Raw genomic sequence first — 9,738 nt, 5'->3', positions numbered from 1 at the left:
GGAACCAGACCAGAAGTGGGTTCCTACCAGTTCGGACTGGTTCAGCCAAGTAGGTAGTAACTCGGCTGCCCACATCCCCATAACCAGTTCTATCGGTGGCACCTACGGCACATGCGCATAAACAATTTTTTCGTGCAAAATGCGAAAGGGACACACTTCGGGCACGCAAAGTGCGTGCATGCCCAAAGTGTGTCCCTGAGCGAACCAGCAGTAAAAGAAGCCAGGACCCACCCCTGAACCAGACCTGATCTTTCTTCCAATAATTCCCTTCCCTTCTGAAAGATCTATTTGCAAATTATTGGCCTGTCTCTATATACCAAGTTTAATGATAAAATAGTTAACAGGAAGAAAGATAATACTAATTAAAAAAACAGGATTAAGGTTCAAAATTCTCTGTTAACAAGCTGTTACCAACTTTATATTTTTCTTTTTGTTCTACACAATCTCTAAATCCTTCCAACAGCATTGGAGGTTTTGATCTTTCACCATTCTTTGGGTTTTAAAAGAAGTCTACAAAGTTTTTATTAATCTACTTTGTAAATGTCAGAAAGAAGCATCATCCATGATTTTTTTGTAGCAGCTGTTCCTTTTCCAGTCCCTTTTCTTGATTTATCTTTTGTATTCCTAGTTTGGTAAATTCAATTTTGCTGTCTTCCATGCCTTCAAACTATAATGATTATGTCAAGCAAAGTTTTAAAAAAATCTTTCTCGTCATCTTCTAAAAGTTTACTGTTGAAATCTGTATCCTTTCTGAGACTATGAATCCATTAACATTTTAGTCCATGCAAAAAAGAAAAAAATTACCAATTTAGCCAATTTACCTATTCCAATACTTTTCTGCCTGGTCCTTGGCTTGCCTCTAGTGACCATTTAGAAACTTCACCAATCGTATTAAAAGAGGAGAAGGCAGTTCAAACATGGTTCCAGTATAGGCAATTACAGGCCAGGTTGAAAATAGATCAAAAAATTGGTTTTGTCCAAATTGAGGACAACTTATTTAAACAAATAAGAGATCAAAGTTTAATGCATATAAAGAGGATATATAATGTATTAATACAGATAGATTCGGAAACAGAGCTAGTTAAAGACTGTATGGTCAAGTGGGCTCAAAATATTGAAGAACCAATAATGTTGGATACATGGGAAAAAATTTGGGTAAGAAATGTGAAATTTACACAAGCTCAAAACCTGAGAGAAAATTTTTACAAGATGTTCTATAGATGGCATTTAGATCCTAAAAAGCTGGCTTCTATGTATCCAAATTTACAACCCAAATGTTGGAGATGTGGTTCTCTCGATGCTACCTATTTCCATATATGGTGGACTTGCCAAAAGGTTAAGGCATTTTGGATAAAAATATGGTGGATTATGCAAAATATCTTTAAAAGAAGGATAAAGTTTACCCCTCAGTTATTTTTGCTAGGTATAAGTACTGACTTTACAGCGGTAGAGACTAACTTGATTCTGCACTTAATAACGGCAGCAAGACTGTTGGTGGCGCAATACTGGAAGAAGGAAGACCTGCCTACAACTCAAGAATGGACATTGAAAGTTACAAATTTAGCCGAGATGGCTAAAATATGCTAAGAGATGGCTAAAATATCGGCATATCTTAAAGATCACTCAAATGAGAGATATAAACGAGACTGGAAAAAATGGATTGACTATATACAAAACAAATATGGGACTAAGAAATTCCAGTTAGCCTATGCTTAAGATCAGGAATGATTTAAATTGTTTAAAGTTAGCTTAGCAAGAAGAAGCTAAGATCAATGTAGAGATGTTATTAATTTCTTTATTTCTTTTTTTCTCAATAGATTTTAGACTGTGTTTGTTAAAAATCTATACCGTGTACGGGTTCTGGGAATTCGCGGGGGGGGGGCGGAGGACGGGGGGGGCGGGTAGGTTGGAGGCAGGGAGGGATATACATTAGGCTAGACACGATGTGTTAGATCTCAATGCAATGTGACTTCACATGTATACTGTTTTTCTCTAATTTTTCTTTAAAAATAGGATAAGCCAAATACATTAACATATAGTGGAAATACACCGAGGGGAGGAGGAGTAGGAAAGAAGAAAGATGGGTAGAGAGGGATGGGAGAGAGGGTGGGGGGGAAGGCGAAAGGGAAGGAGGGGAGCAGATCTGGAGAGAGGAGTGGTAGAGGGGGAAGGGAAGTAGGGTAGAGGGGGATGATGGAGGGAAGATAGAAAGTTGGAGGGTGGTGGAAGAAAGAGGTGTATGGAGAATGGAAGAGGTATATTGGGCTTTTATTTTCTGGGGCATTGTTGACAAGAGGAATTGATGCAATTACTGTTTAATACTGTATGGTGTATACATGTGAGTGTATGAAAATGAAAATGAAAATAAAATATACTAAAAGGGAGAAACTTCACCAATCCTCAGTTCCTAATATATATCTGGTTCTGCTTTATGCAATAAAAATGAGTGATATGCCAAATCTCTCTGGTTTCCAAATTCAATTAAAATGTTCTTAAACAAAAATCCTTTCTTTCCAGCTTTTTTGCCAATTTTATACTATTTACATTTTTGAGTCTCCCTTTAATATTTTTTTTAAATCCGAAGAAAATAAAACTCATCGGATATCATATTAAGCTTGCTATTTTGAAGATGTCTAATATTTATAATGTGGTTACATTGAACCAGGATTGGGTTCTGACTTCTGTTACTGCCGGTTCACTCAGGGATGCACTACGCATGCATGGGCAGTAGTAATTAAAAATATTTTGATTTTGATTTTTTGATTTTACCTTTATTTGTATGCCGTCCTTTTCCCTGAAGGGACTCAGGGCGGCTCACAATTCAAAAGGGAGGGGGGAGACGACAAACAATAAACAATACAGCATATTAAAAGAGAAAAAAACGCAACAATCACACCATTCGAGTGGGGCTATAATCTTAGCCCCAGGCCAGCCGGGACAGCCAGATCTTTACAGCAGCGCGAAAGGATTGGAGGGTGGTGAGGGTCCGAATCTCCACGGGGAGTTCGTTCTAAAGGGACGGAGCAGCCACCGAGAAGGCCCTCCTCCGGGTAGTTGCCAGTTTGCACTGGCTAGAAGATGGGATTCGGAGGAGGCCTAATCGATGCGATCGAATCGGTCTGGTGGAGGTGATTGGCAGTAGGCGGTCTCTCAAGTACCCAGGCCCACTACCATGTAGGGCTTTATAGGTGATAAGTAGCACCTTGAAGCGCACCCGGAGATCCACAGGTAGCCAGCGTAGCTCGCGGAGGATAGGTGTTATGTGGGTGAACCGAGGTGCACCCACTATCGCTCGCGCGGCCGCGTTCTGGACTAGCTGGAGTCGCCGAATGCTCTTCAAGGGCAGCCCCATGTAGAGCACATTGCAATATTCCAGCCTAGAGGTCACAAGGGCATGAGTGACTGTTGTGAGGGCCTCCCGGTTCAGGTAGGGACGCAACTGGTGTACCAGGCGAACCTGGGCAAATGCCCCCCTGGTCACAGCTGACAAATGATGTTCGAAGGTCAGCTGTGGGTCCAGGAGGACTCCCAAGTTGCGAACCCTGTCTGAGGGGCGTATAATTTGACCCCCCAGCCTGAGAGATGGAGTACTTGGCCAATTCTTGGGAGGGAAACACAACAGCCACTCGGTCTTTTCTGGATTGAGAACAAGCTTGTTGACCCCCATCCAGTCTTTAACAACATCCAGCCCCTGGCTCATCACATCCATCGCTTCGTTGAGTTGGCACGGGGCGGACAGATACAATTGAGTATCATCCGCATATTGATGGTACTTTATCCCATGCCGTCGAATGATCTCACCCAGTGGTTTCATGTAGATGTTGAAAAGAAGGGGGGACAGGACCGAACCTTGAGGCACCCCACACGTTAGGGGCCTAGGGGTCGATTTCTGCTCCCCAACTAACACCGACTGCGACCTGTCCGAGAGGTAAGAGGAGAACCACTGTAAGACAGCGCCTCCCACCCCCACCTCCCGCAGTCGTCGCAGAAGGATACCATGGTCGATGGTATCGAAAGCTGCCGAGAGGTCAAGGAGCACTAGGATGGAGGCGTGGCCTCCATCCCTGGCTCTCCAGAGATCATCGGTCAATGCGACCAAAGCGGTTTTTTTTTTTTTTTTATTAAATGTTTTTTAGTTTTAGTTTAAAACGGGTACAGCATCTTTCTTAATATATCAATCAATTACAGATAAGTTTTGGTACATCTCCTCCACAGTCAACCAACATAACTCATATTAATTCAAGCATTATTATATATCCATTTTCATTTAACTGTAATTATTATTTAGAAATATTGGTAGGAGTAATAATCTTAAACAATACCTACCCACACCGATGGGAAGGGAGAAAAAAAAAAAAAGAAAAAAGAAAAAAGGACAAATAGAAATTAAAAATTAAAATAAAGGATAGTAGATAATACAAAAAAAGACAAAAACGACAATCAGGAAAACGAAACAAAACACAGGTGTCTATTATGAAAAAAAAAAGAAGTATATCAACTGGTTACAACATGTTTTGGTGCTTCTCTTCCGTTAGTTCATATTAATTCAGATATCTTAACTCGAATATTTACCATATCAACATCATTATACCTCCAGTTTTAATTATTATGGTTATTTAAACATCCTTCATCCTTAGCTATGCTAAGGAATTAGTCCATAACACATGCTGGCAGTTCATTTACTTATTTGTAAAATCCTCTATTATCATCAAATCCTCATATCCTATTTTAGCTAAACATCCATAATATTCAATTATATCATATATCATAACATTTTCCCAGTATTGATTAACATTTGATTGTATGAATTTTATTTAGTTTTTTAATAGTGCTAATTATTATAGTTAATACTCTTTATGTATAATCTAAAGGTGTTTTCTCATATCCAATTGTTAGTTATCATATCAACTCCACATTATATACATTACTATCAATATCAATTATTATTCAGCAATATCTGTTACAAGAAAAAGCAATTAGGTTTAACTAGTTTTCAATTGTATTCATCAATCTATCAGCCAGTTCCAAATTATATATATTGCTATCCATATCAGTCATTATTCAGCTATATCTATTACAAATTGAAGTAATCCGATCTAGCTAATTTTAGGTTGTATTGTCCCATCTGTCAGCCTGTGTCCCTCCAACAACGAGATTTCCTCCGTCCAATAGCCATTCGTTGGATAAATTTACCAAATGTTTCCATAAGCAAATCCAAACAGAAATATTTCGGCACCTTTGGATTCTGAATGTTGGTGATGAAATAATAATGTTGTCCTAGGCTTATAAAATTTCCCAAATTAACTTTAATTCTCAAGGGTGGATTCTCCATTCCTCCTGCACACTGTCTCTTTAAATGAGTCGTCTTTATAGCTTCCCCCCTCCTTTCTTCCTCTGAGATAGACCAGACACCATTTCTCACATTTTCCATTTGTGTTTCAGGAACATTTAAGCATTCAACGATCTCAGTTTTAACTTCATATTTTAGAATCAGTTGATCCAGTTTTCTTTCCAGTTTTTGGTAAGAATCAAAGAGTCCTCTACACGCAGAGAAAAGAGTCTGAAATGAAGTCTTAGAGGTATTTTGGGACGCCATGATGTGTCGTAGTTAAAAATTAGAAGCTCTCTTTTTTTTCCCCACAAGCTTCAAAGCATTTTTTTTTTTTTTAGTCTCTTACAGGCTGTCAATCTTATCTAGTTGTAAACAGAACTAGGTAGTAAAGTAATAAAAATGTCGAATCGTGACGGGCTAATTAGTAGGAGATAAGTTTTACGATCCACTTAGGGAGATTCAGAGGGGGGAGGATGTCGCGGAGTTTCTTGAAGCATTTAAGAAGTAAAGTAACCACCAGTCATAAATCCATTAGAAAGAGCCAATTCGCCGCTAAATCTTCCTGTTCTTTGGATTCAGTTAGCTTAATTTTTTAACACGAACAGTCTCTCTTGGATAATAAAATCAGCTTACCAGATGACATCACTTCTTCCATTCTTAGGGGCAACCTGCAGTTTCAGTTAGCACGCAGCTAATCCAAAAAGGAATTGGCACGAGGAGTTAATACCCCCCCCCAGAGATTTGCGGATATCTCTGGGGTCCTGGGTCCCTCCCCACCTTCACTGTCGTCTCCGGGACAGCTAGAGTTCAAAGAACCCGTCCAAAAATCCTTTGGTATAGAGGAATTTCAGGAGTAGCCTGAAACTCCATCTTCTCACTGCTAAGCCCCGCCTTCTTCCCCTGAAGCCAGACTGGAACGGATCGAGATAGTTGGCTTCCTCCAAGGACCGCTGGAGCTGAAAGGCCACCACCTTCTCAACAACCTTCCCCACAAAGGGGAGGTTGGAGACTGGACGGTAGTTATTTAAAACAGCTGGATCCAAGGATGGTTTCTTCAGGAGGGGTCTCACCACCGCCGTCTTTAAAGCGGGGGGAAAGATCCCCTCCTGAAGTGAGGTGGTAACAACCGCCTGGATCCAGCCTCGTGTCACCTCCCTGCTGTTTACAACCAGCCAGGAAGGGCACGGGTCCAGCACACATGTGGAGGCACCTACAGCTCTCATGGCCTTGTCCACATCCTCAGGGGCAACCGCCTGAAACTCAATCCAGCGATGATTTACCAGATCATCCCTTAGTGCCTCGGCTGGAACTGCGGGATTGGAGTCCAGGTCTGCCCGGAGCCGAGCAACCTTGTCTGCGAGAAATTGGACGTAGTCCTCAGCCCTGCCCTGCAGCGGATCGCCCGTATCCCTCCTATTTAGGAGGGAACGGGTTATCCTAAACAGGGCGGCTGGGCGCGACTCAGCAGACGCAACCAGAGAGGCAATGTGTGTTTTCTTAGCCGTCCTAATTGCCCGAACGTAATCTCTGGTGCAGGTTGTCAAAAATGCTCGGCTCGATTCGGATTTGCTGGACCTCCAAAGGTGCTCTAGGCGTCTCCTTCGGCGCTTCATCTCCCAGAGTTCCTCAGTGAACCAAGGAGCCTTCCGGGATCCACTGCCTCGGAGCAGCCGTAGAGGTGCAATCCGGTTAAGAGACTCCGCCGCTGCCAGATCCCAGGCAGCAACCAGAGTCTCCACCGAATTGCGGGCGAGAATATCAGGAATAACCCCAAGCTCCGTCTGGAACCCCGAAGGGTCCATAAGTCGCCTGGGGCGGAACCACCTGGTCGGTTCCTCCTCCCTACAGTGGGGGTTTGGTCTCCGAAAGTCAAGCCTCAATAGGTAGTGGTCTGACCATGACAGGGGCAAGATCTCGCTACCCCTCAGACCAAGATCACAATTCCACTGCTCCGAGAGGAATACGAGGTCAAGCGTGTGACCCGCTGAGTGGGTTGGTCCTCGGATTACTTGGGTCAAGCCCATGGTTGTCATGGAAGCCATGAACTCCTGCGCTCCATCAGAGTGTTCACCGAGCGAAGGCAGATTGAAATCCCCCAGAACCATAAGTCTGGGGAACTCAACTGCCAGCTCGGCTATCGACTCGAGGAGCGAGGGGAGGGCTGTTGCAATGCAGTTAGGAGGCAGGTACGTTAGCAGCAGACCCACTTGACCCTTGAGGTCCAACTTCACCAGCAGGGACTCACACCCAACAAGCTCTGGAGCAGGGATCCTACGAGGTGCTAGAGACTCTCGGATAACAATAGCCACACCCCCACCCCTTCCCTGAGCTCTCGGCTGATGGTGCACCTGAAAACCCTCTGGGCACATCTCTACGAGGGGGACTCCTCCCTCCGGGCCCAGCCAGGTCTCAGTAATACATGCCAGGTCTGCCCTCTCGTCTAATATCAAGTCCCGAACGAGAGGAGCTTTATGAGTTACAGACCTGGCATTTAGCGCCAGCAGCCTGAGGCCAGGGTCCTGATTGCTCACACCACCTGGCCTTGGAGTGGGACTCGTAGGGCCGGAAGGAGGGATCTCTGTGATGTAGCGAACCCTCCTTCCCCGGTAATGGCCTGCCCTAAAGTCCCCGCCATATCTGCCCCTCCCTGTTAAGACCGTAATGCTCCGTCCCACTCCCGTGTCCGTAGTTCCACCCACCACCCCTATAGCCCCCGCGTTCCCCGACAAGCCCTTCGAATCAGTCATCCCCTCACATAAACACAGTCACTCGTCCATACATTCCCCACATAGGTCAGTTAAAAACACAGAAAATACAACAGTAATGAAATTTAAAAAGTGGGTACAATCATCAATCAAACATAACAGTCACACTACATTCCTAAAAAATTTTTTGCGTACTGTGTAAGAGAGGAGAAACTTAATGTTTTTGGTCTTCTCCTCTGTGGAGTCCAGCAAAAAGGGCAAGGCCCAAGCGTTTAAAGTTTAAAATGGTTGGAGGATTAGTGTCAGTTGAGGGAAGGTGCCAAGCAGGCCCCCTGCCCATGTCCTATTCGTCCCCTGCCTTCTTCTTTCTGCAAAAGTAAAGTGCAGGATGGTATACAGGGAAATGGCTGGGAGTCTCAGCTTCTGCACATGAGCAGAAGCAAAAAACAAGATGGCGGCGCCTATGGCGCCACCGATACAACCAGTTCAGGTGCATGGCCAGTTGAGTTACTACCTACTCGGTAAAACCAGTTCAAACTGGTAGGAACTCACCTCTGCATTGAACATTTCCAAAAGTGATCGGCAAGTAAGTTTGATTGTCTTCGTGTCTTTATGGAAGGCTCCACCTCAAGAGCAAAGTTGTCACACCCTTGGCTCTTGGCAGTCAAACCCATGAGAGACTGCTGTTTTTCGTTGTCCTTGTGAGGCATTCATAAGAGCTCTCCCGAACTCTCATTCAGAAAAAAATGAACAATTAATCTACCCACTGGTCTTTCATTCTGCACAACAATTGTCTCTGCTTATTTACCTAGATGTCTTTTAGTCAGCCCTGGTTCACCATCATATTCTTATGAGCCTTGAAATAGCCACAAATCCTTGATTTCTTAGCATGACGAAAATCCAGCATTGTGGCAACATCTAGTTGATGTTTGCTAACACTAAAACTTTAACTAAGGTCAGGCCTGAATTATTGTTGGACAGGAGTGTCTTGGGAAATTGCAGGGCATTAGGCTAAATTAGGAAGGTTTTTTTTAAGTATCCTGGAAGGAGATAATAGCAAATCACTTCTTTATTATTATCAAAAACTCCCAGAACGACACATCTATAATGTTGCTAGAGAATCAAGCTCAACTTGAAGGGCTTAACTAGAAGTCTCTGTTTTTCTGTCAGTTACTTCTTTGCATTCTTTAGCTGCTTGATATAGTTTGCTTAAGCTCCATTGCCTTGCATCTGAACCTGGAGGTTCAAAGAAGTAACCAAGGTTACTTGGTTAAGAGGTTCAGAGAAGTAACCAAGACGTGAATGAGGTTGTGCCCTATAATCTCATCCTGATGATGCCCTTTAATGAAGTTGCGTAACTAGTCATTTGTCTCTCTCTCTCTCTTATCTCTCCCAACTTCCTCCTCTGCTGTGAAGCACCTCAGTGTTCAAGCATTGCCCAACCCCTTTACCCTGGCATTCCAGCTATGGGATTAAAAAAGGGGGGCCTCCTTGCGTTGGCCACAATGCAAACTTGTGACCAGATCACACAGCCAATGTTCCCCCCCTTCCCCCATCTTAATTATTAGAAAGAGGAGGGGGAAAGCCCCGTGCTAAAAAGAAAGCAATGTCTTCATGCTCTAAAGAGAGGTGGGTATATGCAAATGAGCTCCCTTTTTAATAGCGGGAGGGTCTTCCTTGCCTTCTTTTGCCATCAACTGT

This window comes from Thamnophis elegans, chromosome 2 (genome assembly GCF_009769535.1).
Source record: "Thamnophis elegans isolate rThaEle1 chromosome 2, rThaEle1.pri, whole genome shotgun sequence".
NCBI lineage: Eukaryota > Metazoa > Chordata > Lepidosauria > Squamata > Colubridae > Thamnophis > Thamnophis elegans.
This window is presented reverse-complemented; position numbering follows the sequence as displayed.